General features: G+C 43.4%; 1 protein-coding gene across 1 annotated transcript in view; it reads right to left on the reverse strand.

Moving 5' to 3' along the window:
- The window catches only part of chrm2a (cholinergic receptor, muscarinic 2a), a 63241-nt gene extending 39178 nt beyond the window's left edge, over positions 1–24063 (reverse strand). The window contains exon 1 of the mRNA XM_020092344.2: positions 23904–24063. The gene's annotated coding sequence lies outside the window, so the exon portion shown is untranslated. The remainder of the gene's footprint in view (positions 1–23903) is intronic.
- Between the last annotated feature and the right edge of the window lie 3238 nt (positions 24064–27301).

Here is a 27301-nt window from a genome sequence, read left to right on the forward strand (position 1 = left end):
TGTGGTCACTCCCCACCCCTCCACCAAATGTCATGGAGGAGTGTTTGCGTACTCCTGCTAACAAACACACAAGTGCTGATTAAAACATCCACAACTCCTTGTCGAAGGTAACATTTCTTGTATGAATGTAATAAAAAGTTCACTCCTTGTGCAGTTTCAATGGTAGGAAGGCCCCATGGATTTCAGTTTCAGTCCTCCCTTCATAAAGTATAAAGTCCTCAGTCCCTGTAGACCTGTAACCTTCAATATACATAATGTACACATCTCACATGACAATCAAAGAAAATGAAGGTGGCTCTGCCTCCGATGTAAATGAATGTGGCCAAAGTTCAGTGCACGTATGAAAGCCACGGCGCTCTGAGACCATTATCCCAGAGTGCTGCAGCACTCACTTTTATTTCCAGAGGAGCCACTAACGGGCACACGTCCGTGTTGAAATGCAAATGTGTGCTCGAGCACCTTTTGCAGGAACCAGCGGTTTAGAAATCTTTTTAACCGAGCCTTGTGCGCTTATTAACAGCAACTCTTAACACGCCGTTGTTCATGACTTTAGCATATGAAGAGCGAGAGGGGAACAAGCACAATGTCACACCTGCGTTTGCAAAAGCCAGCAGAGAGAAATACCCGGAGCTGAGGAAGTAGAGTGGGGGGGGGAGAGCAGGAGCAGCTGATGGAGGATAAACCCTGAGGCTTCAGTGTTTTGTACACTAAGCCGGTCTGTGCTGCTGAAGAGATGTAGTGTCATGATAACGACTTTATGGCACGTCGCTGCACGGACACACTAACCACCGCTGTCTGCGGCATGCCGTTCACTGTTGTGACTAATCACAGAGCCGAAGACAGTGGAGGAATTACAGGGCTCCGCTTTTTGAAATGACCCTGCTGGTTTGAAGAAACCAAGGTCGTTTTGCAAACACCAGCAGGGATGTACAGAGAGAGTGAAGGATTTTGGGAAAGCTGACTATTAACAAATGCATCGTAGTTAGACAATACATAAACGATTTCCCCGTGGTGAGAATCTGCCCACTGATCTTTCTCTGCTGCTCTAATTCATTTATTATGCTAATAGGAAAAGCTGTTAGCGTGATCAGACATTGCATAAACATAAGTGTACTTCAATGTTCTCTAATCATGTAGGAAGAGGATTTCGAAGGCTCCCGGCGATTCTGCCACATTATAAGAAGATGGATATTATTCATAAAATGTCAGATGATGATAAGGGTTTAAAATATCCAGTAGGCAGCCTTGTACGTGGATTGCAATCTCGCTCGCCGTCAGGCAGTTAATTCCCCTTGGCAAATCTGAGAACTCTGAATAACTGTGCCATGAGGCTTAACATACAGATGAGATACGCCGCACACTGAATGGCCGGAGGGTGGCATGACCGCTGCAAACACTGGACTAACTGAATATGTGTGTGTGACAGTGTGCGCTCCCTGGGCACAGCTTGACCCACTGTCTTTATCCACACTCTCATCTTAATCTCCAAAGAATTACCTCAGCCTCTGGGGGGTGGAAAACTTATTAAATGCACTGAGCGACCTGATGCACCGGTCATCTCCGAGGAGCAGCAGACGTTTGGGGGAGAAAACGCTCGCAGAACTTCTCGGACTCTACGTGGACCATAACGTTTGAAATGTGTCTAAGGCCGGTGTGAGCTTTGTAACCTGCTGCTTGTAGCTCAGGAACCTGTGTGTGTCTGTGCGACATCACAGACTTCTCATTCTGTGGCTGGGATCTCCAAACAGAACTAATTTATTCTGATTTTGTGGAAAATCTGATTTTCTTAGTTTTTTCCCCCTCTGTTGTCACACAGGTTCCTTCAAGAAACATATTAAATTAGAAGCCTCAGAGCTGAGCTGCACAACGAAATCATATTTACATCTGATTACACTTCTTCAACAAATTTCATACGTCTTTGTTATTCCACCCCAGGATGGTCTGCTGTCTAATGTTGAAATTGTTCTCCCCCAATATGCAGCGTTTAGGAAACAATAGATGAAAACAAGTTTTTTCTCTTTGTTTTCTATCTAATATAACAATTACCTCCCGATATGTAAGATGTCTATTAATTGACTGATAATTGTTCTGATAATCTTTTGATAACCTGATCATCTGTATCTCAAACCATTCATCTTATCGCCTTCAAACTCGACATGTTGGACTCAAAGAAGTGGAACATTGATTGTTTTTATGTTTTGAACACGTGATACCTTCAACATTAACACAATTTAACTAAACACACAACCAGAGCTCTGTAGCAGCGACATCTGGGACTCAGACTCAAGGGACGTTGATCGTGACAACTGATTCTCCTGCGTACTGAGTCGAGTTTTACCAAACTTTGAATAAACAGCCGGTATTTACTTTTACAGTTTCAGATAGAAAGTGTCTCCTTGGGAATTTGTGATGTCACAGTGTGATTTGCCCAAAGCTGGAGCGAACACACCTCTGCATAGCAAAATGAATAAAACCTCCATTAAGTCGAGGACCGTGCACAGAAGTAAGATGGAGCTTGTGGAAAATGTGAGGCGGTGGCTGCCAAGGAAGATTTGATATCCTCAGAGATTAAACCATTCATATCACATTCACACTCATCCCAACCTCACCTCACAATACCCCTCTGTGAAATTGCTGTTCTATGTCTGATGACTTCCGTGTCCAAACCCTGCCGCCCCCACTCTCCATACGAGAGCCGTTTTAACTGTCCCATAACTAAAACATGCTCACGCCACCGTGAACTGTCGGAAGCTGTTTGGTGAAACCTCATCGAAGGCATAAGCAATAAAACGAGCCTTCCAGTGTTTCCATTTCAAATACTCCGAAGGGGGACGTCTGTAATGCAGTTTCCTAGTACTTGGTGTTCCCTCTCCTCAAGTGTGGGCCGCTGCTTTATTGCAACATCAGCATTATGATTGGGAGGAGGGCGGAGACGCTTCTTCAAGTTAGAACCTGGTCGTAGATCTCGGTGGACGTCTACACTGCCTCTTCATTATCTGCGCTGAGGCATCGTCCCAGCAGGGGGGCATGTGTCTGGATTAAAAAGCCTTGATTATGTAACTTGTCTGAGAGGCTGTCTGTCAACCTATTTAGAGGCTAATGCATCAATCTTCCCCCCGACTCTGCGTCTCTTTAAGAATATCTGAGACTTCCAATACAGGCAGTATTTATTTTACTGTCTGCTCTGATTGATCAGGAAATAACAAGCAAAGTCGTTAAACATGCACGGACGAGTGCCATCGTTTACTAAATCTATAGCTCAACTGGTGAATTTTCAGCGGATGGATGTTTCTGTAAATTTTCTTTCAATAAAAGCCGAATGTTTTAGCTCGAGAGACGCGGGAGACATTGCTCTCTGCCTGCTGCTGTGATGGAGACAAAACCCAAACCAAACAAAGTGAGTGATTAGTGGCTCTGTTTAACCTCAGGGCAGGAGGATCGTGTTATTAGACTGGAGAGTTTACTCGGATATTTGCATTTGTCATCTGCCTTCCTGCAGTTCTTCTACCGCTGCACTGGATCCCTACGCTGTCCCGCTCAGAGCTGACTGAGCTAATTAAGGAGGCAGAGAGGATTTATTTTTAAATAAGCTGCACGAGGGGTTTTGCAGGTACAACGCCTGTCATTGCTGTTTTGTTCAAACAGACACGTGTCATGAGTCGGTAACAAGACATCTGTGCCAGGCACCCTGTTAAATCTATTATCTCTAGTAGCTTCACACAAATACTGAAGCTTTGATGCCTTTATATGTCACCAACTGTATTTTCTTATGGTGCTTTCTTGTTGTTAATTGTATCCATTAATCCATTGTCTTATGCTTATCCCTCTCCTCTCCATGTTCCATGTCTTCCTGGGGAAAACCTGAGGCGCTCCCAAACCAGTGACCAAGTTTGGTCCATGCCCCATCTGTTAACGTGGAGGGGGCATCATTTATGACTTATACAGCAGCCAGCCACCAGGGGGCAATCCAGATGTTTTGGCTTCACTTTTAGGGAGCTGCCTTTTCCTCCATCTTGATGTACAATCTTTGCCTCCACTTCTTGGAATTACAATTCCAAATGCATTCTTGTCACTGCACTGGTTATCACGGCCATGTTTATTAATTGCTAATCTGAATAACGCAGCATGATCTCTGTGCAGATACCATCAGAATATAACGATATCATAATGGGTTCGAGGCTGCTGATTGTTTTAACATTTTCTCTGCCAGGAGAAGTCTCTGATGTTGCGGCCATCGACTTCCCTATGAGAGGCTGGATTGTTTTTCCCCCAGTAATCGTTGCACCAGGATTCTTTGAGGAGAACAAATACACGTTTAGTTCGTCAGGCCGTCACTGGGTGAAAATAAAGAGCAGATATAGGATGAACTTGTTTGTCACAGCTACTGAGCCTTGAAGAAAATGATTAGATGGATTTAAAAAGTCTTTTCTTGAGGTTAATGTTGTGTGAATGTATCAACTCTGAAGGTTTTTTATCTGGAGATCTTTTGAATAAAAGATTTACAATTGACTCAAATGTCAAAACTAAGACATTGATCGGTTTCTTACACCGTGCAGTGCAATTAACTTGTTGCCCCTTGACAAACCAAGTGCAGATTTTTATAGAAATCCAATCATTCACTCAGCCTTTCGTGCTTTTTATTATAAAGTACATCTACAAAGTTCATCTCTCAACCAGGTCAGAATCGGAATTTGACAAAAGGTTATCTGCTTACACAGAAGATAAAATTAGAATCAATCCTGTCGAGGATCATATAAAGGTTAGCTTCGCACATTACAACCAATAAGTGGCTGCAGAGAATCCCTCATGTGGAGATTAGATTACAATTCCAATGCACTTTGATTTAACAGTATAATCTTGATGGCAACTGTCTGAACCCTTAATGCAAAACCAGTGGGTTTTTTTAATCATGCGAATGTCTGGGCCTAATTTCGAAACGCTCCGGTCAAGAGGTGGAATGGAGGGAATCGCAGGGCAGCTCCGTTAGAGACGTCCCTTCTCTTCCATTAAAGATAGAGGTGAAAATAGCATGATATTCTGTGTCGACTGTAATTAATTTCAAGGGATGGATTTTTTTTTGTTGTCGGGGAGACTTGCTTAAATGATCGATTTTCTTTTTTTTAGTTAAACAGCGGGGGAATATGTCCACGGAGGAGAGCGGAGAAATGCCTGTTAAGCAGACATTAATGGAAGTTATTTGCTCTTTCTGGAAATTGTGTTGGCGGCTCACACAGTGGCAGGGATTAAATTTGTCATTCCTTTTGTAAATTTGTCATCCTTCTTGCACATCAATTTGTGGGACATTCAGTGTGGGTTGTAGGACAACTGAAAAGGTGCATTTACATAGTATTCTTCATAGCCATAATGCGACTGGAGGATTATGGGTACGATTTTTGTTAAAAAGTATGAGGTCGAGGTTAATTTAGAAGCTTTTAAAAACAGGTTGATTAATTCCTTTATTAGCTTCTGCTGATATTTCTCTTCTTTTGACTTTCTGAGAATTAAAAAATAATTGCAGATGGTTAAATTCTTCAGTCTATTGTTATGAGGGTGAAAAGGAAAATACTGCAGACCTGTGCAGTCTCATTTCTTGTTTACAATTTACTGCTCCCTCCACTGGGGTAACACAAGCCTACAGAAAAGTTTTATGTTCACTTCACATTGATGAAAGAAAAACCTGCTCCACCAAATTCAGACAAGAGGACTGGTTAAGAGACAACACAGACTAAGACAGAAGCAGTAAAGTTTAGAAAAAGTATTTTTTAACTGACAGGTTGCGATGTTCACATTTCATTTTGGTTGATGGTTTTAATCAATGATGTTTTACCTTATTTCAGTGAACCAACACCTCATGCACACATGTTCACGTTGCTCAGCCTCACACCTCTTTCTCCTCAACCAACCCCGGGACCTCACCATCAATTCTAATTGCTCCGGTTTCATTGTTCAACCCAAGCACGTTCTCCAGATTGCACAAACTGTCACAATGATCACATCTAATGTCAGACTACAACCACTGAAAAAGGCATTTTCAAATTAAAATGATCTCTGCGCTAGTTGTAACCATGCATTTCCCACTGGACAAGGGAATTCGTCGCAGATTGCTGGAAGAACAGCTCGTCTCCAGAACATATAAACAGTTGCATCATTGTAAAAACAGAATTTAACTGCACAACAGGTTCAGCAACACTTTTAATTGATTATCCATGTTGCGTTCAACACTGATAGCTGAGACTGATGCTACGCAGGACAAATCAGCAAACGCTACATAGTGAAGGAAATGACCCAATCAGCAAGTCTACGTTCTTTTTTCCAGATATATGTATTATAGATGTTGCCTTAACGTCCTTTTATCTTTACGCCCAAACATACTTATGCAAGTCCACACATTGCAGCAGCGCAATGATAATAGAATAATTCATCCCATTTGCAGACAATTGTACTTTATAATTATGAACAAAGCCGCAGGGCTGCACATATTCGTTATACAGATTTAACAATAAATTAAAAAAACACGATTAAATATTAGTATTTTATAAAATATTGGTATATAATTCTCTCACAGGCAGTGAATCATCGACTAAATCCCTCTGCAAATCATCTCGCAGCCCTGCTGCAGCCTGCTCTAGATTAATACCCAGGCATTTCTATGGAATTGATTATTTAACTTTTTCTCGGTGTTATGTTTTATCTCCGCGCGGCAGAATGGCTCCGCGCTGTCATAGAGGGCTTTGCCAGTGAATTGAAATCCTTCAGTGCAGGTGTGGAAAGCAGACGAGTGAAGAGGCTCCTTCACTTCTGCTCTCGACTGATAACTTTAACATTTGACCACGCATTGTGTTCCAGCAGCTGGTCTCATGAAAGCACCCGCTGATGCTTTCCTTCAAACAGATTCCCATATTTGTTCTCGCACGACTTTTGAGTTTTAAAAAAATAAATAAACGAGAGGGGAACTCTTGAAAGGAAAATTGATGGCGTGCAGGTTCAGTCGCTGCACAGACCTGATTAATGAGCGTCCCTTATCTGCAATCTGCTTATTTTGTCAAGCTAAGTTGCGAAGGCGGCGCGATGCTTCAGACGAATGGAAGCGCTCGCGTCAAGTAAAGTGGCGGAGAGAATTCCTAAAAAGATGCATTTTGTGTTTCCCTCCACTGTGGTCATGCTGGAAATAATCATTTCAAAGTGTCAGCAGTTTATCTCTCTCAGGTTCAGGTTGTTACAACAGAGGGTTGTGACACTTTAATGGCTTTATAATGAATTAGTTCGAGCTTGGAAATGAAAATTTTTGCTGTCAGCTGGTTGGCAGTGGGACCGGTTCCCCCTGCTGCTGCCACGAGAAGAAAAAGAGGTGCTTCCATGCTGATTCTGCAACTAGGTTATTGGCTTCTCTTCCCCCTCCCCCCGCTTCCTCTCACTCTGCCATAAGTCTGTTAGTGTTTTTCTGGATCTGCTTGAGTTTACCGCGCTTTTGTAGAAAGTTTGAAATGATGATAACACGTGAACATGACATTTTGGTTTTTCCTCCATACCCTGACCTTGCTCTTCTTATGGTTATAACCAACGAACCATTTCCATGCAACCCTCCTCCCTCCCTCCCTCCCTCCCCCCCTCACCAATTCCTGTCTTCTCACTGCAGCCATTTTCCAGAGCGATTTCAGGGGATAATAGCACTCACAAATCATCCGCTGGGCAGTGGAGCCCATGAAATTGATGTGCCTTCGTTTCAAAACAATGGAGGTGCCTTATGAGGGGCCTCATGATGTCATAACTTTAGCAGCTGACAGGCCGGGCAGGTGTATTTTGGCCCCAGGACGGGCAGCGGGCCAATGAAAACCCAGTCGAGACGACTTAATCAATCGACACATCGAGGGGGGATGACTGTGGTGTAAGATGCTCAATCACTTTCTCTGCACTGAGCAAACTGACAGTTCTTACTCGGAAAACCAGGCCTCCTTATCTCCCCGGAGTTGAGTAATGCCTCACTGTCGATCTGCGGCTATGTCTCTGCAACGTCAAGACCAAGAAACAGCCCCAACACTAAAAAAAGAGAAACTACTCAGACACAATACAAACAACGACTGTCTGAGAAAACAACATTTTCTTGGGTTTTGCTCGAGATTGAGAAAATAAACGAGTGACGGGACGCTGAAAATCTGTGAAGTGCAAATGAGTGGTTGGGCCGTCAGTGGAAATGAATGAAGTATATTTTTCACTTTGTCTCTTTCAATTAATTCCTCCTGCCTTTGTTAACAGTTTTTCTCGGCTGTGTTTGGGTCACACCTCCTGTATGAAAAGATTAAAAAGCCACTTACGTGCATAAAAGACTTATTGATGATTGAGACGCGTGACTTGATTGGAAATTGATTGTTTTACACCTGATCTCATAATTTCACATCGCTCACACAATGGGGACTTTGAAGCCTTCCTTCGGCTCTACAGCAGCAGAACCTGTCCACTTTACTAGCGTCTCTCTGTGGAAGAAATCACGTAGATGTTTTCTCACCGGATCCGGGCCATCACTTCAAAGCGACAGGGTGATCTTTGCATGACGGATGCAGCTTTCCTACAGTGGTGAGAGCCGGGGAACGAGCTGCGCTTCATATCTGTGTTTCATGTGCCATTGCCCTGCAAGAGCTAAAAAACAAAATCCACACTGGTGTCAAGACACCAGCACATTCACTTCCTCTTTTTCCAATATGAATGCTAGCTTTGATATGGAAGAACTCCTTAACACCGCTCCAGTGCTTTCGAGGCGTATTTCAAATCTTCAAACCGGTGGCTCATGTAGTGGATGTTCTAAACATGTCCGTTTGGAATGGGCTGTTGGTTTGGCAAACCCTGAAGCCACCGCTGCTGCACAAAGAGCTGTCCACCTGTTTATTCAAGGTTCAGAGTGAAGCCGATTAGATTTACGCCTCTTGAGCTATGCGAGGTACATACAGAGTGTGATTTTGCAATGTGAGTTTTATCACTGAATGCAATATGCTGGAATTTAGATGTTTCCACAGCAGGTGTCTTTAGAGGGAGATTTACAAAATGCTGCAACTAAACAGTGTTTGTGAACCTCAGTGCAAACCCATATCCAGAAATGATCTAACTGTAGACAGCATGTCCATTGTTCTACTGAGGGACTAAAAAAATGATTATCCACATGTTCTCAACTAATCTGGGATGCTTAACATGAGGCCATTTCCCCTTTTGCTCATTTTAACAGTGAAAAACAAACAGCAGATCCAGGATCTGAGCATGAACACGCAGAGCCCTGAAGGATTTGCTAATTTATTTGCAATTTATGAGAATTCATCATCTGTGAATCCCTGGCTGCAAACAAACACTGGGGGCATTTGAACATTTGCTATACTGGGCCGAAACAGAGCCACTGTTTCAGTAGGAAGAAATGTAATTAAATTTCCATTTAACAAATATATTCTGGCAGGTTTTTCTAAATTTGGCTTTGAGTTGCTTGATCCATCTTCTCTTCACCCTGCCTCACACCGGCTGTCCACACAGACGATTTCCAACCAGCAGCGAATGAGCAAGCGTCCACTGAAAAGCCCCCAGAGGCTTTCTACAGCCTCACAAGGACAGGAGTGAATCCAGATTTCAATGTTTTAACCTATAGGACAAAGATGCATCGATATCCAATCTCATAAATCAACTGCAGAATACGTATTTTGAGAATCTTGTGTAAATGTGATTATTTTATTGTTGGATCTAAACCGACAGGCCTGGTTTATTTTTTTTACATAAAAGCACCTTGCAGGGGTTTCACATCCCGGTTCACCGTAGGAGAAGCATTTCAAATGGATCTAATATAGTTTGCAGGTTGCAGGTACTTAAACAGATTGCACATCGAGCTGCAGGAGCACGAGCGAGCATAGACAGAGAGACAGACACCATCTTTCGTGATGGAGAGGGGAAGCCATGCACGGCTGCTCCACAGGCTCCAGACAGACCGAGACTGACAGGAGAAACGTGGGGACGGCAGCCAGGGGAAACTCCTCTCGCCCGCGTATGTACGTCAGCCAGGGTCACTGGCACAGCAATCCTCAGATGTAGCTAAGCACAGAAAGGCTAGACAGACGTACGCGCACACCTCTCTCCACCAACAGAAGCACATCTCAGCCTGTCAGACCGGAGCGAGTGGGTTAAGGGAGGTCAGAGTGGCCGAGCGGGAGCAGGCAGACAGCTTGTCAATGCTGTTGACAACCAAATGGATGAGCCAATACTTTAGGGAGCCACAGTTCTACTTTCCTGTTTATTAACACATCCTGCGTCTACTTGGACGTACGCCAAAATGCTTCGACTGGTTCGGTATTTAAAAGAAATATACAAGACCTGCTCAGTCACATGCCTTGATTTGAACATTTCATATTCTTTATCTGGCTGCGAAGAATCTCAGCTCCCAGCTCTCAGTCAAAGCCACAGATACATACGAGCTGTTTATTGAGCTCGGTCGGCTCAAACTGGCACATTCATTTGTCACCGCTGTGTGTCTTGGAGCAGAGTCTGATCCCAGAGTCAACATTAACATGGCTTTTCTAGGGCAGCAGCTTCATTATTGAGCCCCAGCAGGGCGAACCACACCATTACTGCTCCGGAGGAAAGAGCGGCGAGGAGACGGAGAGAGAGAGAGAGAGAGAGGAGAGAGGGAAGACCGAGAGGAGTGAGGATATAGGATAAGCAGAATGATGAAGTGGGCAGGGGGTGGAAGGAAGGAAGGAAGAAGGGGAGTGTGAATGAAGAATGCTGGTATGAGGACGGAAGGAGAAAACAAGTGACCAAATAAATCACTGGCCTGCAGATAATTGGACGAGCTGCACTCGAGAGACAGTTGCAGCGCCAGGAAAAGTGACACCGTGATTTGCAATTAACTCCAGGAGAAGGATTGGGATTTTAGTTCCCTTTGGATTAATTCCCTGCGATGTGATACCTGACAAGATGGTCGCCATAATGAATCTGTTGGGCTGCAGCAATCATTATCATCATTTAACTTGTATGATGGCGCCCCTCTCATGGGAATAAACGTCTCGACCTGAGAAGCAGAAATCATATCAAATTGGACCTAAAGGACGGAACTGGCTTCCTAACGACCCAGAACAATTAGCATGTAGGACGGTGACAGGGCTGCAGGCGAGGACGGAGTGAATTTAATGTTTGTTTGGTGAGGATCCTTCACAGACGCTTTGGCTGCATCTTCTCTGTCCTCGTCCTGTGGTATCGCCGAGACAGTTAGAACGAGCTCGAGGGCGAGACGATCCAGCCACACGTGGCGTCGACATTTACCCTCAGCAACCAACCACTTCTGAGGGCTTGGACCAGACCATAATTACATCCAACACTCGCTCATGTACACAGAAGAGTAATTTAAAGATAGGATCGCAGCGATCCAAGGTTTGTGTTCATTCAGCCACAGAAGCAAATGTGTATTTCTTCCCTCGACTGAGATATAAAGAAAAAGTAATTAAGGGCTTTGAGTGTTGATTACAGCACTAATATAACAACAAGGAATTTAATAGGAACATTATGACAATGTCCAATGTTTTTTCCTTCTTTCTGATAATTTTTACCTCCGATAAATTCGAAACACTTTTTCTTCTCAGACCTGTCTTTGTATTTTGGTGGGTCCCACCTGGATGTAATTGAAAATGGATTATTCCTTAATTGCTCTGACTAGGCTCCTGCAGAAACACACTGTCTTACAATGCATGCTGCCACAGTCTGGGCTTTTACCAAACTGTTTGACCTTTTCTGTGCACATCCCTTTTATCAAAGCTCTAATTACTGTATGGGTCTCATTAGGAGCCGAGAACCAGACAATAGATACGTGTTTGAGTGTGAAATCGGACTCTCAGCGCTGATCACTGGAGGTGTGCGTCAGGTCACGACGTTAAAAAGTAAAGTTGTAACTCTGAGAAGTGAAAGGTCCCAATATGAGACAGATTATTTGGCCAAATGATGCAATAGTGTGAGAGGTTTACAGACATAATCTCACTGTCGTCAACTGATGCTGAAACTCGTGATAGTTAATGAGTTGTGTTTGGAACTGAAACAGCGTAAATAAGACTTCAGTTTCCCGTAGAAAAGATCAAACTTTGTAGCAACAATACGAGAATTTGTTCAGTGCAAAATATTACACAAACAAAAGCAGCCAGCTGACGACGCCGGCGGTCCGTGTTTCCTAAATCTCTGGAATCAGCAAATTGTTTGTTTAAACGCCAAGTGTGTGGTCCTGCGTCTCGACTGCATCGTCTAGCGTGTGTGTGACTCTAGTCATGTTTTCACTTCATCTAAACTGAATGAATTTTCTTTATATTTAAATACTTTATATTTACATCAGGAGCTGGTCCTCTCAATGGAGGCCACCATGTTTTTTACAGTAGCCCAGACTTGACAAACTAAACTTAGTTTTTATTACAACTGAAGCTTCCACAGGTTCACTACCAGATGTAAATAAATTCCACACACTGAACATTTAAAACCATCTTCTTTTACTAACAATTTCTTTTTTTAAGGGTTTGTACGTTGTTCAGGATGTCCTCTCATTATCATCATGGATCACTGTTCCACCTCTACGAGTAGCGAGTTGTGTTGTTGTACTCACTTTGGCAAAGTCGTTTGGCAGCTCCGTAAACTCTGCCAACTCCTGAAGCACTGGAGGCTTTAGTTTGATTTTTTTTTTTTTTGTCCCAAATAAAAAAATTCTGTGACTAACCAAAGAAAAGAATGAGAGAGTGCAATTTTTAATTAAAACCTCCAACAGTGGAGCTTTAGTTTTTGGCATAAACCAAATCAGCAGCAGCCTCATTCCAAAAAAAGAGAGAGACTAAGCCAATTGATACTCCTGTCCCGTCGTCTGTGCTAACAGCTTCCAATTATCAGGCAGCAGGGGAATGAGACCTCACTGATTTAGCGGTGTTGGGCAGTATTGATTGGACTGGAAAACTGTGTAAAATTGGAGAGGAGGGATGACCTTGTCTCTTGTACTCGTCTCCTGATTGACAAACAAAAGTTGAGACATCGGCGGAGAAAAACCTGCACAGCAATGCTCCCTGCTTCAAGTTGAAAAAAAGATCCTGAAAGTTCCCTTTTATGTGCAGCCAGGTTATGATTTAGAGAATCTTGTTATTTAGGGATTTGATTTTATCACTCTGAGGAGCGCGACTCGATGAGATTGAGTCCGAGGAGAATTGCAGCCATTTGCAGCTGTAGGGGGAGTTTACCTCCACCCACTGCTCCTCAAAGAGCATCATTACATCAAGAGGCTGAGATCAGACCACAACTAAACAACTTAGTGAAAGTTTAGACACACACACACGTGCATCTGTCGTCATGTCACAGAGTACTGACGTCACCAAGAGTAAACTTCTACATCAGTGCAATAAAGGGAGACGTCAAACCAGCAGGGGTCAGTAAAAACAAGTTGTCTGACAAGTAGAGAAAACTATACAAACACTCAAAAGTGACAGCCCAACAGATTTCAGCCAACTTGAAAAAGATGCTTCTTACTTCACTGCGTCTTTAAGTTGCTTCATATGGTCAGACATGTCTTTTCTCTGCCGTGACTGTTTGTGAGAGGGCTGTCAAAAAGGACTATCAGAGAGTGTGAGGGGTGGCGGGCGCCTCACACAGTGAATCTATCCCACAGTCTGTTTGTGTTCCACTGACACAGTGTAGTCTCTGGACTCTGTCGGCAGTCCTGTTCCTGTCAAGTCAAATAACACCATTTCAAATTGGCTCCTCGCTCTGACACGGCGAGCGGAGGCCACAGAGGCTTTTAAAAAAAAGAAAAGAAAAGGAGGTTGGTAAATTTGCAGAACTCAGTCCCGTGTCCGCTGCAGAATGCAAAGGAAGCGGCCATGAGTTCCACAACCCCATAATGCACGCAAGCTTGGATAACCTCAGAAGTGTCCAAATACCCTTCTTGCTGGCATTTCTTCCAAATGTCAAATCATTCACCTGAACGAGTCACACAGACCTTCAGGGATCCTCTTTTGCTAATGTCAAACCAAACCCAACCAAAGCTTTGGATAAAGTACAACGTCCATTCTCTCACAGTGACGCCTCGGGGGGGGGGGGGGGAGTAAAGACGACCAGGTCTCAGACGGCTCGGTGCACTTATCGAGCGAACATGTAATCTCAGGCTATGTTTTGTCTCTCAAATAACCCGGTCATGTTTATACTGTGGAAGTATCTCATGACCCTGTTTCCTGTGCAACTTGCAATAACACTGCATGTCTGCATACTCCAGTGATTTCCTCTACCGGCCCCCAAGGTGCTGCAGAGACACGAGACAGTTGTCTTTTCTAAGGAAGGGCGAGAAAGGAGACATCTACCAAATGCCATCAAATGAGACAATTGTGTTTACGACCATTCTCTGGGCTCCGTCTCACGTTTACTTTTGAAAAAGACAGTGCAGACAGAGTTCATAAATCAAATTGGCCGACCGCATAAAAGAAAACTGCAGTTTACAAAGCCTCGGGGCATTAAAGGCAACACAGGATGAACCCGATGAACACCTGAGGCAATAAACAGAGCTTCACTTGCAGGGGAGCAGATATAAACTGACAGAGAATCCAAAAAACAATAACAGACGATCATTGTGTCGAAACTTAATAACATCAGCTCAGGTTGGGATGAAACGCAGCCTCGTCCACCACCTCACTGACTCCATTTACATCTGGGAACAAATGATTTGGGTCTGATTACATTTACACCTGGCGTTGATACAGATCTACATTTTGCACATTGAGATCGAGCTACGTTGATGATGTTTGCCCGAATACCGACAGAACAAAGATGGAAGAGGAAGAATCTGGTCTGGTCTTCACTCCATCCACAAGTGTCTTGAATAACGTCCACAGTTGAGGACTGCTGAGAATGTCTTCCCTGCTCTCCCTCTTTAATGATTAACTGTCTCATCAGAATTGGCTCAGTGTTACTCATGTGCAGGATATTTGAGTTAACCTGTACTTTCATCTCTATCCGATTGCAAGCCAGTCACTCGAAAACACGTGTAACTACCAGCTGTATGTGCCAGCTGACTCCCTCAGCGAGCGCCACAGTGGCTCTCCTGCTGCGTACAGAGTAATGTTTACCTTCTGATTTGATCCACAATATCCAGGGTCAGGAACAGTGTTTATCTGTTGAGTGTGTACACAGTGTTGAGCTTTGTGTCAAGCCATCTGTCTCTGCGGCAGCTGTAATTCAGCTTTGATTTTACAGCCACTCTTTTTCTCTGTGGGAATGTGAAGAGGATAATCCTTTCATACAGTTGCAGACAATCCGGGAGACTTGTCTGGACAAATGTTTCTCCCATTGTCGCCACGCACACAAGACATTTTTTTGAACCCCGGAAAACCGTCATGAGCTGAACCAGTGAATGTTTGTTTAAATGACTGATTTTCACAACTGTGGGAGAAAAGAAAGCACTTGAGGGTTTAAATGCCCTTCCTTTTATTGGCATGGAGAGGAAGTGAATACCTCGTCAATGCCTCACGAGGAGACGTCCCTTCAATGTGAAATAAACCCACGGTGAATCTGCCGTTTCATTTCTGCAGGTTAATGGACAAACGTCTCTCTCGTACGTCTCTGAGCTTATGTAACACAGACTCAAGCTTTTAAATACAGAAAGAAATAAGGCACGGGTTTATGTATCACTATCCTGAAAAGTCGTGAATCGGCTTTAAAATGCAGAATTGGAGGTTTTCTGGGGACGGTTGCAAAGTGCGAGTCGTGAGGCTTGAGGCTTAATCTGAACTTTAGTAAACCTTTCACATGTTTCTAAAGAGGATGCTACGAAGCATCTTCTGTTTCCTTAGAAGCTCATGTATCTTCAGGCTTTCGCTAATGGACGACATCAGAGGTAAAATCTTATATCCATCCACTGTGTGTCTGTCACATATTCCTTGTGCTGAAGTGTCTTTCTGCAAGATCAAGACCATTTACCCTGCGTTCACTATTAATACACTTTGAGTAAACAGGCAAACAGCGCCTGGACTGAGTTAAACACGTCTTCGGATCATTTACACCAGTGGCCGGCAACTGGAGGTCCATGTTGTTGTGGCAAGCTGAATTACAGAGCCTTTATTTATAAAGTGAAGTTGCGTCTGAAGATTGTGTCGATTGCTTAACAGACCCTCTGAGTATGAAAAACTAAACGAAGTTGACTGATAGATTCAATTTCAGGCGACGATCCTGTTGGAGAACCTGCACAAATAACTGATAAAGCAACCGTCCGATGTGTGTTGAGCTATTTTCGTCTGGGCCAAAGTGGTCTGAGCATCATTAACTGTATCCAGGAGAAACAACAGAATGACAACAACAAGAGGCCAGTGATTCATTATTGGCATTAAGTACAGGGTGCCTCCATTTGGCGATCATTCCTGTTTATCAGCTTCAGGCAGGTTTGTAATTAGGACAGCAATACCTCCAGGAGTACACTTTGACTTTTATTGCCCATTGAAATAGAAGACTGCAGCTAGCAGCTCATTGACTTGCACTTAAAAGTGGATGGATTAATGCTCAGCTATTTGTAATGCATCACACGCATACAGTAGAGTTATCTGTGGCAAATCTTACAGAAGTCTCAGTGGGATATTCAAACTCTTCCCTGTGGTGTTTGGCCATTATCTGTTCCATCTTTAGAAAAGTTCAGATGTTCTTCTTCGCCTTGTTTGTCTGTTTAAATGATTTTAAGCCTCTTTCGTATCTGCAGTGGCACATTTGTTTCCCAGAACAAGCAAATCCTCCTATTTAAAACAGAATTTAAAAAAGCAGAGAGACAGAACAACTTTGTAAGCTTGGATTTCATCCCCTGAAAGACTGAATGTTCTTCCTGTTGGCTAATTGCTTGTTAGTGCTCCTGACCCACGAAGAGAAAGAGTCACACAGGGCTACTTCAGAAAACACCCACACACGCAGCATCTGCAGCAGCACAGTGAGATATTAAGCTGCCCTGTCATGTCGGTGCCGCTCACAAGAAGTTGTCTCTGCACCCTGGGATGTGTCAGGAAAGTCACCGAGCATTAAGATTAAAGTGCAAAAGGAATCACTTGACCAAACTCTGTTCAAAATGTTTGCTTTTCTCTCCATGCACCTTAACTGTGTGTGCATGTTTACGCTATAGTTCAGAGGAAAAACTTGATTCCCACTATGTATTTGTCTTAAAATCTCCCATCATAGAGGAGGATTGAGACCCACTGGCAACTACAGTGACTCCTCCCTGCCAAGGTCCAATAAGAGCAAACAGGCAAAATGAATGTTTTATGGAGCCGGTGATAACGGAAGAGCCAGAGTTTGAAGTAGCTGGCTGGAATTATCTGGTAGTGAGGCTGAGAGTAATTAAGAACAGGGAATGGCCGCCCGACATTATTTCTGGATGATCGAGCGGCAAGACAGAGGAGCACCTGAGGCTTTTGGAAGCGGAGCACATTCGACAGGATCTCCAGAGATTGTGAGAATCGTACCGCAACTGCTGCCGCTGCCGCTGCTGCGACAACTGTTCAGCTGCTGTTCAGATTTCCACACTGATTGAAATGTATGGTTCTATTCTGCTGATTAAAAACAATGCTGCGGTGGACGGGGCTTCAGCTGCAGCACCAAGGACAATTTAGAGGCAACTTGATTTAAAAGAAAATGTAAAGTCTTTTGAGTGTTTTTCAAGGCCCGGCTGTGATGTCACAGTTCTTGTCTTTCACTGCCACTCAAACGTAGACAAATCTTAATTTCCCTTTTATGGCTGAAATTCAGTATCACCATGGTGACGTGTTTTGCTTCATAGCAGGCGCACTGACCTGACATGAGGCGCCACTACCAGATTGCTTTAATGCTGACGTAAGCTGCAGTTTGTTGTTTTACACAGTTTAATTTTCCTTTCCACTGTCTCTGCAGCGTCTCCCACAAAATTCATTCAATCCTTGAAGGTCACTCTCACATGACAGATTCTCAGGCGACAGGTGCACAAACTAAAGAATGGAAGAAAAGTTCTCACATGAGAGAGAGAGCTGCAGCTGGAACTATGAGGCCTGACTGTTTTTGTGCATGGTAAAAACTTTACGGATATACAGTGGAGCAATGAAGCCAAACACCAAGTTAAAGATCTCTTACGTTATTATGAGAAGAGTTAAATACATTTTTGCCTTCTTTATGAAACTGGCAGCACAAATTACAAAACGCTGGGCCGCCACAGTCTGGATAATTAATGGGATTAATTGCGGTATAAACCTTGGTGGACGAACGTGCTCTCAGAGCGCCCTTGTAGTTATCTAATGTATTGCATTATGAATACGATCTGTAATTGCTGATGGCACTCCTATTGATTTACAGTCTATGTATTTACTAGAATGATGTATAATGGCAGAGGCAGAATAGGAGGCAGAGTCGTATATGCTCCTCTCATGAGAAACCCTCTTTCAGTTTGGGTCCTGGAGGAAGACACTTTAACACAAAGCTGGATCAAACCCGCCTTCAGTCATTATAGTTATATTACTATAGGCTGAGACTGCCGGGGGACTTCCCATGATGCACCATCTCTCACCATCTTCTCCCTCACCATCTGTATGTATTCATATCATATTAATGTATGTCACTAACTTGGCATCTTCTCCCTCCCATAGTTGTGCGTCTTCTCATCTCCTCCCGAACAACTGAAAACATCCCCCGTGATCCTTCTTTGCTACAAATATTATCATTATTACAATAGTTTACATTGTTATCGTTATCATTGCTATTTTACATCTCTACACAGAGCTTAGTTTAGTTTATTTGTTTATTCAGAGGCTTGTGCAATAAGAAAACCAGTTACCGTCTTCAATGCCGTGGCCTATCAGTGTGTTTAATGTGTATTTGAGTTTTTAAATTGAGTTTTTTAATTGAGTTTTTATGAGAGTGGTTTCAGAGGCAAAAGCTCTCTGAAAACCAACCACAAACCTGCCCGGCACCAAACACACAGACAAAGTTAGCAGCTAGCGAGCAAACATTGTGGCTCCAAATGATGTTGGCAGCTTGTTTCTGCTGCCTCCAAGTGGCTGAAACGTCTGTAAAATCAGGTTCAAATCAATGGGAATGGTGCTTGTTTGCATATTGTGCTGAAATATTATATTTCACATTTGCCAACAATCAAATACGTTCCAGTGGCTCCTCTGTGTGAATAAAGGGAAACTGAGTGGTTCTTTTTGTTGGAACCCTCCACTCCTTAAGTCTCTGATTGGCTCACTGGCCCGAGTGACAGTCAGGGACAGATATAGTTCTTGCAATCCAGCCACAAACAAAGAGAACAGATCAGTTCTTTTGAATGACTCAGCAAAAGAACCCAGCAATAAGCTCCAGTCACCTTTAAAGAGCCGTTATTCCCACTATTATTATGAGCCGTGAGTGACTTTATCTTCACGCCGTCACTGCTGCTTCACTCAGGAGCTCAACACTGTGGTTAAATCTGTACTTGAATGAAAGATGTCAATTCCATCTCTTCTAGAGGTCAGGCTCTTCAAACACAGGACAATACTCCAGAACCACGTGAGATGTGGATCCACGTGGACTTCAGAAAGACGCTGGGCTGATTTCATAGAAATAGGTTTTATGAGCAATTACAGGAATCGCTGAATCCATTTGTATGTTGATGAAATCTGCTGACTCGATGCTGTAAGTCGTGCTTACTCCATTGATTCTGGGCCTTTTGTTACAAATGCATTCACTCTGGGTTTGTTTCTTCTAACTCTCCCTCTGTCTGCCACATAATGACCTTAAGGAGGAATTTCCCTCCGCCCATCCTTTACCAATCAATGCCACTCCATGCGCTCTGTGGTCCGGTGACACTTCTTATTGTAAAGCTCTGCAATCACTCTGCATCTGATAAGCAGCACAACCACCAGAACAGCAGCCCTTTGTCCCAAGAGCTGAAGATTCATTATCAGCAGGTGAAAATCTGTTTCTCACAGGACATTCCAGCTCTCAAAACCGCATTTAGTCAATTACATCCTCATCCTGACCCTCTTTCCTTCTCTCCGATGCACACTTGTACCAGACACGTTCGCCCGTTATGTAAGAACCCTCCTCTTTTCATCTCCACAAAACATTCCACGCATTGGCAGAGCCGTTCATCTGCCTCATCTCAATCACACCTTCTCTCCAACAAGCGGCCGACGCTGCGTGCGTGGACTTCCTGGCTCATCCCCACACGGAGCAAAAAATAACATTTTAATTGCATTTTAAGAATAAAATAAATAAAAGTGTGCCGAGGTAGGAAAAAAAGAAAGCGATTAGAGCGGGAGCTCAGTGCAAATATAGGCGCCTACTGTGGTTGAAAGCGTGATAATTAGACATTCCTTTCTGTGTGTGCCAGCTACACAGATTCAGTAATGTGCACTGTGCAGCTCATCCGTGAAGCTTATGTCCATGGAACGAAGCAACTCACCGGCTAAATTTAACTTGTTTTTATAAACATAAGCAACCTCAAGTCGAACACCGTTTCCCCGGCTGCCAAAAACATAGATTTAGCATGTGTGCAATGTGCACTGGTGGAAAGTATAGAGGCATCGAAACATGAGTCTACTCCCCTCTATCCTCATTGTGCTAGTAAATAATATTTTGGCCTGTATTTACATTTAACTGTTGAGCACGGAGCTGATTTACATCCTGTTTATTTCACTGTCAAAGGAAACGGTGAGGTTTGTCAGGTTTTCACCACAGGGGGCGACGTACATCACTTTTAAACACAACTGCAACAAATCTAACGACCGACTGAATTCATCTGTGAGCGACACATAATCTGATGATCGACACTTAACATAGCAATAGGTAATATTCACGCATAATCACTGGCCACGTGCAACAAACAAATCCCCGCACACTGTATAATATCTGCATCCCTAATGTAATATCGATAGTTAGGACGTAGCCACAGGTCTGACCTCGGTAAACCTCGAAGAAATTGAAAAAACCCATCAAAGAACTGTTTAGTCACAGTGCATCCAAACCTCATCCATCAACAGCGGCACGTCAACGAGGATGACGACTGGGAATGGAACGCAACAAGTCTGAGCAACTTCTGGGAAGTGGCATGGAGAAGAGAGCGACCAGAGTAGACAGGGAGCGGGGCGGGAAACTAAGGAAGTGCTTCTCGGTTCGAATCCGAGTTCAAAACTCTGGTTTCCTCCCACAGTCCAAAGAGGTTGATGAGAGACTCTTAACGGGCCGTAGGTGTGAATCTCTTTATGTCGACCCTGTGATACTCTAGTCTAATCTGTCCATCATGTACCCCCCCCCCCTTCTGCCCAATGTCAGCTGGGATTGGCTCCAGCCCCCAGGTGCATGGATGGATGGATGAATATGGCAGTTTCATGAAGAGCTCACTAGTATCCAGCACTTTTTAAGATCTTGATATTTTTCTGTAATGTAAAAAAGTCATTAAAGTGCTCTCTCACTAACCGGCCTCAGTTCTTGAAATAAAACTGAAGATGTTAAGTTGTAGTAAATTTGATACAGTGAAAGTGAGAGATGAATCTAAATAGAGCACTGTTTAACTTGTTGTAATTGTTCTCCCATTTGTACACGATGATTACATTTTCTATCACAAGGATTATAATGGGATTATTCAGTGTGTGTGTATATATATATATATATATATATATATATATATATATATATACTCCACAGTTTCTTTGCAACTAATAACTGTTGGTTCACAAACATAAAGAAGTAGTTCTTCACTCTGGCTGTGGTATAAAAGGTTTAGAGATTGTGTTGAGTGATTTATGAAACCAGAAGGTTTTCTCGTGGCCGCACAAATTGTGTTTTCTATAGAAACATAATAGGCTGTCACAAAGCTTTATCTACAGCTAAACAAATGACTCTTGTGTAAAGCCTCTGGTTCAGGTATTGGACCCGATGATGAAGTATCCACCAAAAATGAACATTTACTGAAAAAGCACCAGGTGGAAATTCTATCTGTGGTCACGTTGATTGTGATTATATCACTGCTGCTGCTCCCCAGCAAAAACAACAACAGCAGTGCAAGTCTGAAGCAAGACGAACTTTCTGGATTCCAGACAGAAGCAAGAAGCAAATCTGTGTCTCCTCTCGTTGGCAAGACACCAAATCAAATGCAAGTTGGAGCCGGGAATGAATGTGCAAGAACAAAACCAGAAACTAGAGGCAGCATGACTCTCTTTTTGTTTACCTGCCATCTCCTCAAACAAAACCAATTACTGCCAGAGACTTAATCAAGGTCAAGGCACCGCACTCATTCATCCACTGCACAGCACAAAGCCACATGACAACACTCTGCACAGATGTGGCTTCAACATATAATCTGTTTCACCATCCAACCCTCATACACATCATAATTCTTCTCTGTTCCAATGCAAAAAAAAAACCCTCCTTCTCTTGAAATTTAGAATTAAACCATCATCCCACTGCACTGATTTATCATGACACATATAATAGGTGGAGCAAACATGCGTTTCTGGCTCCTCTTTTCATTCCCACACGCAAATAAGACGACTGAATTGTAATTTTCATCCAGATTCTTTAAGAAAATGGAGAATGCATCCCACGAGTGTGGCGTAAATCGAAAATGTGGCTTTTACCTCTGAGTTTTGTGCAACAGAATCACTGCACGCAATTTACAGAATGGTTTTGGGGGATCAACTCTGTGCGTAAAACCTCTCCAACTATAAGACGCACAGCCACACAGTCCACCAACCTGCAATCTCTGGTCTGTTCAGTTGCGTTGCGCTTTTACGCACGTAGTCTGTGGCTGCGACGCAAATTCAGCTCTCGTTCTTAGGTCTCCAGATCTTAAGGTACATATGATTGCATCACTTGGTTGTTTTCTTGGCATGTATTTTTTTTTCTGTTCGCTGAAATCAAGCACGATTGATCGAAATGAGGAGACAAGAGAAGGAAGTGCCTCTGGGCAAATGCAGACTCGCACAGATCTGCAGCGTCTCCATCACCAAACGCACCAGTATACATCAGGGGTGTCAACACAGACGAAGGGAGTTTGATTCCGTAGTGATTCTGAGAAACTAAACCAGTTGCCATTACATGAAGGCAGGGGTGCAACGACGTGAAGGACGCTTTTATCCAAAGCGCACGAGTGGGTGCCACGGGTGCAGAAATCACCAGATAACCATTTTTTGGCATTCCCTTGGAAAAATAACCAAACCACATTTGTTGGAAGCGTTTAATGGTTGAGAGAATCCAGAGCTTAATGCTTAACAGCGCTTAATTCGCCTGATATTTGACGAGATCAACTGTGGGTGATGGGAAACTGGCGATGACATTCAACGATGGCATTTGGAAAAAATTCAAAGTTTGAAATCAACCACAAATAGTCTTGAGTTCTGCTCTCCTCTGTCTACGATGCGCCATATGGCACAAGCAGGTCCGGAGCTAACGCAATTCGCAGCCCGTGTGCTCACCATGCAAAGCTTCCCCACTGCGCATCCTCTACGCGATATTCCATCTTTCTTTTTACCATAACCGCACAGAATTCTATTGTTTTCTCTTTGTAGCAGAAAGTTACGCACAATTCCTCGTTGTTGCCACTGAAATCTAGAAGAAAACACACCCACAAACGCACTGCGAGGATCTACTTCACATGTTCGGTCTTTTTTACGCACTGCCTTTATATGAGCAACAGTTACACAGACACAGCTCCGGATCTGAGAAGTCTCAAGTTCGACCCCTGGTAATAATAACCAGCTCCTCCTGTCCGAGGATCCGTGAGTAAAACATCTCAACAAAAAAAACCTGTCACCGTTTAAGAACAGACCCGCTCCGCGTCCTGGTCAGAGAGATTTCGGGTAAAAACCTGTGCGAGGAGTAAATATCTCCAGTCTGATTCAAAACAGGAAACATTTCATATAAGGAAGAGGAAAAATATTCTTCCCGTGTCTTACCTGCTTTCATGCGGTCATGCTGGTGGTGTCTCTCGGTCCGCTTCATCGCACCGCGGCTGCATGTCTGGGGACATGCTTCTGGAGACGGGCTGTGGAGACGAAGAGCGCCTCGGCTGTGCGAGGCAGAGTGGGGGAGGAGGTATGTGTGTGGATGTGAGAAAGAGAGATAAGGGAAGGGGGAGAGAGAGAGAGAGAGCAATAAGAAGTAGGCAGGCACTTTCTTTGACGCTAATGATTCGTCGTTATTTGCCTTTTTAGATTCAGGGAGAAAACCAGCTCCAGCGTCTGACCACGAGGGCAGCAACACGTGATTTAATTTCAAATATAAAAACATTCGCTTCTTATCTTTATCTATTCCTCAATGCGTCAATTAAACCACACAGGACCGGACCCGCAGTGCTCGAAGAGAATCCTCTCATTTTGCTGGTTAGGACTTAGTCAAAGTGCGCACTTTAAAGAAAAACACATATATTTAATGTTTAGAGCTCAAGTTCATTCATGCTCTCGAACTTGCTTCACAAAAACTAGGTTTTGTGCGCGTTTCCATTCAGAAAGGAAAGGTGCGAGCTTTACGCAGCTTTACGCGCAGTTTACGGTTTCAGCACCGAGGAGAGCGCAAACCTGAGGAGGGGGCGTGCCCCAGGAGTCACCTCTGACAGATTTAATAACCGACCATGTTCATGCTTCACGTTTTACATGAAGAGTAAACTCATCCTCTCCCCACAGACAGAGCTGCGCAGCATCTCCGCCGAAAAAATGTGCAAATATAATGTCGATTCTTAGAAAATCCCATTTCCAGTGAAACAAGGGGGGGAGGGGGGGGAGGGAGTGAGCTGGGGGTTGGACCCGCCAGCAGGAGGGAAGGCAAATCATTTTCTGAATATCTTGGAGCACGACAGAATGAATCACCAAACATTTACGCTCAATTAAACACATTTGTTGTAACAGACTCTGAATGAAAACAAAGAAGAAGAAGAATTTGAATTTATGTTTCAACATAGCCCAGGATTTGTTCCTCTCTCCTTTTTCTTTCCCCGCACATGAACCCAGAACACATGACAGGGAGGACCTGCTCTTCCTCAGGCTCTACACATTGTGTATGTAGGCCTCCGCTCTGTGAGGACGGCTCCTATTATCATGACTGATTTGCACTTATTGAGATTTACCCGCTTTAAGTCTTGTTTGACAGGAGAACTCTTGTGTGATGTATTACGACACTGCTTTGGAAAAGCGGGCTGCCTGGTATTAAAAGGCTTAGTGTGATTAGACATCATTCGATTTATTTTTTTTAAAACCTGTCAGAGGGAAAAGATTGTTTGTGAAAATAAAGAGAGGATGGGAATGTTTTACTGACATCTACTGGGGGAAGCAATCTGCCCAAAACAGGAGGCCGAGTTAAAGCCAGTTTCCAAACCAATCAGGCCTCTTCCTCCGGGTCCGCTCACCACACTGATGTGCAGGTAACAACAACTCTGTTTTAATGACTACCCTTCTCACGAGAAAGAGAAAAAAACATCCACTGCAGTTTCCTCGTCTGTGCCGTCGCTCCACATTTCATCCCATCACTGCCGAGACTTTTCAAATCCAGAAAGCGAAGCCATTATGCACAGTGTGAACGGTGCCATCCTGAACTTTGACTGTCAATTAAAATGCATCAACTGGCTCAGGTTCGAGTTTGGGAAACGCACGCGAACTGTACTTGAATTATTTAACAATATGGCTCCTGTAGGAACGCATGCATACAAAGCAGAGCAGGGCTCTGAGAAGAAAGTAAAGATGGAGGAGAGTCTCCGTCTCATCTGATGACGGATGTCACGCAGTTTTACATATTTTAACTTGGAGACAAGAAACAATGTGTTGATGGCTCATGTGAATGTTCCAGGTACCGTGACACAACAATAGCCCTCGTATGTTCTCTTGACTGAATCACACCTGATGGCTTGAGCCAACAAACATGCTGGGTGACAGTCACAACACCCACCGCATGCTAAAGTTATTCATTCTGAAACACATGACTCACAGGATGTGCACACATGCTGCTCATTACTCCTGTGTGTGTGTGTGTGTGTGTGAGTGTGTGTGTGTGTGTGTGTGTAGACAGGCACCTAAATGGCCAGGGGCGGACCCAGTGCAGCATATGCGTCGTGCCGAGCCTCAAAGGCCTGTCTTGAGTGCACCGCAATTAGTTGAGGAAAATCATAGTTTTTAATGGAGTCGCTCTCGCCGAAGTAAAAAATAAGATGCAGCGAACAAACAAAGTCGTCTAATGTGTCGTCCTGTAAAAGGCAAACGCATCAAAGTGCCGATGGAGTAATTGGATGTAAAAGAAGAATCTTCTTCTGGCAGCAGGGAGCTGTCACGTCATTGACCTGCGTGTACTCTCGTTGTTTCTGTGTTGCCGCTGAAATCTGTTGTGCATTTAGTTCCTGTGCTCAGAGCGAAGAAGCTCGTCGTCTGTGAGACATTTGTGTTTATCTGCTTGACGTAAAGTGCTCGAATGTCCTGCAAGCTGTAGCTTTCATAGTAAAACAAAGAGAAAAAAACCAATATTCATATTTCATTTGGACTTCTAACTTTCTATTGACGGAATTAAACAGTAATGAAACGGTTCAGCACATAAAATGGGTTTCAACACAAAGTAAGGAAGACTTTACACTTCTTTTTTTAAAACCTCTGAAACATAGATATCCTTGAAAGGTCATTTTGATCCATTCTGTAAAAGTTGAGAAAACAAACACTCACTGACATTTTTTATTTTTATAAAACTGTGTGATTGCAAAGGTTACAGGTACAGAACAGTTATAAATAGCCTCATTCACTAGAGCAAGTGAAAGTGCAACAGGTCCTGGACTTTAAGTGCATGCATTGATTCGTCTTCGTGGCCAAATGGTATTTTTCTTTCTTCCATCTTGATGTGATTCCTCTTCTCCGAGCTCTTACAGTTAAAATACTGATTAACTTCCATTTATAACTGCTTCTCTTTGCTTAAATGCTGCCTTCTGCAGTCAGTGGAAACCTGCCGCAGTCGAGTGCATATCGATTGATTGGACCGTCAGTCAATGTGAGCGGCTGTCGAGAGACTTCACTCACCTCAAAAAAAAGAAAAAAGCCACAGGTGAATGAAATAATTCTCTTGTTGCCTCGAAGCAGCTCTTTGCCCTGGAGTCATTTGTAAAGTCTTGTGAGGGGGGGGGTGTCACTTTGATCGCTTGATTAGAATAGTCAGGGTGGTCCAGCAGAATTAAAACGATTTCTAAAAATGAACTTTGGATCTTTGGATCTTTAAATCTTAAAATTGAAACATAAAAATTCAAATTTGTTCTGATATTCCCAAATGAAGCTGAGTAAAGTCTTAGAATATCCTTCGTTCATTAATTTACTTCACGCATGGAAAGAGA

The sequence above is a fragment of the Paralichthys olivaceus genome, chromosome 23 (genome assembly GCF_024713975.1).
Source record: "Paralichthys olivaceus isolate ysfri-2021 chromosome 23, ASM2471397v2, whole genome shotgun sequence".
Classification (NCBI taxonomy): domain Eukaryota; kingdom Metazoa; phylum Chordata; class Actinopteri; order Pleuronectiformes; family Paralichthyidae; genus Paralichthys; species Paralichthys olivaceus.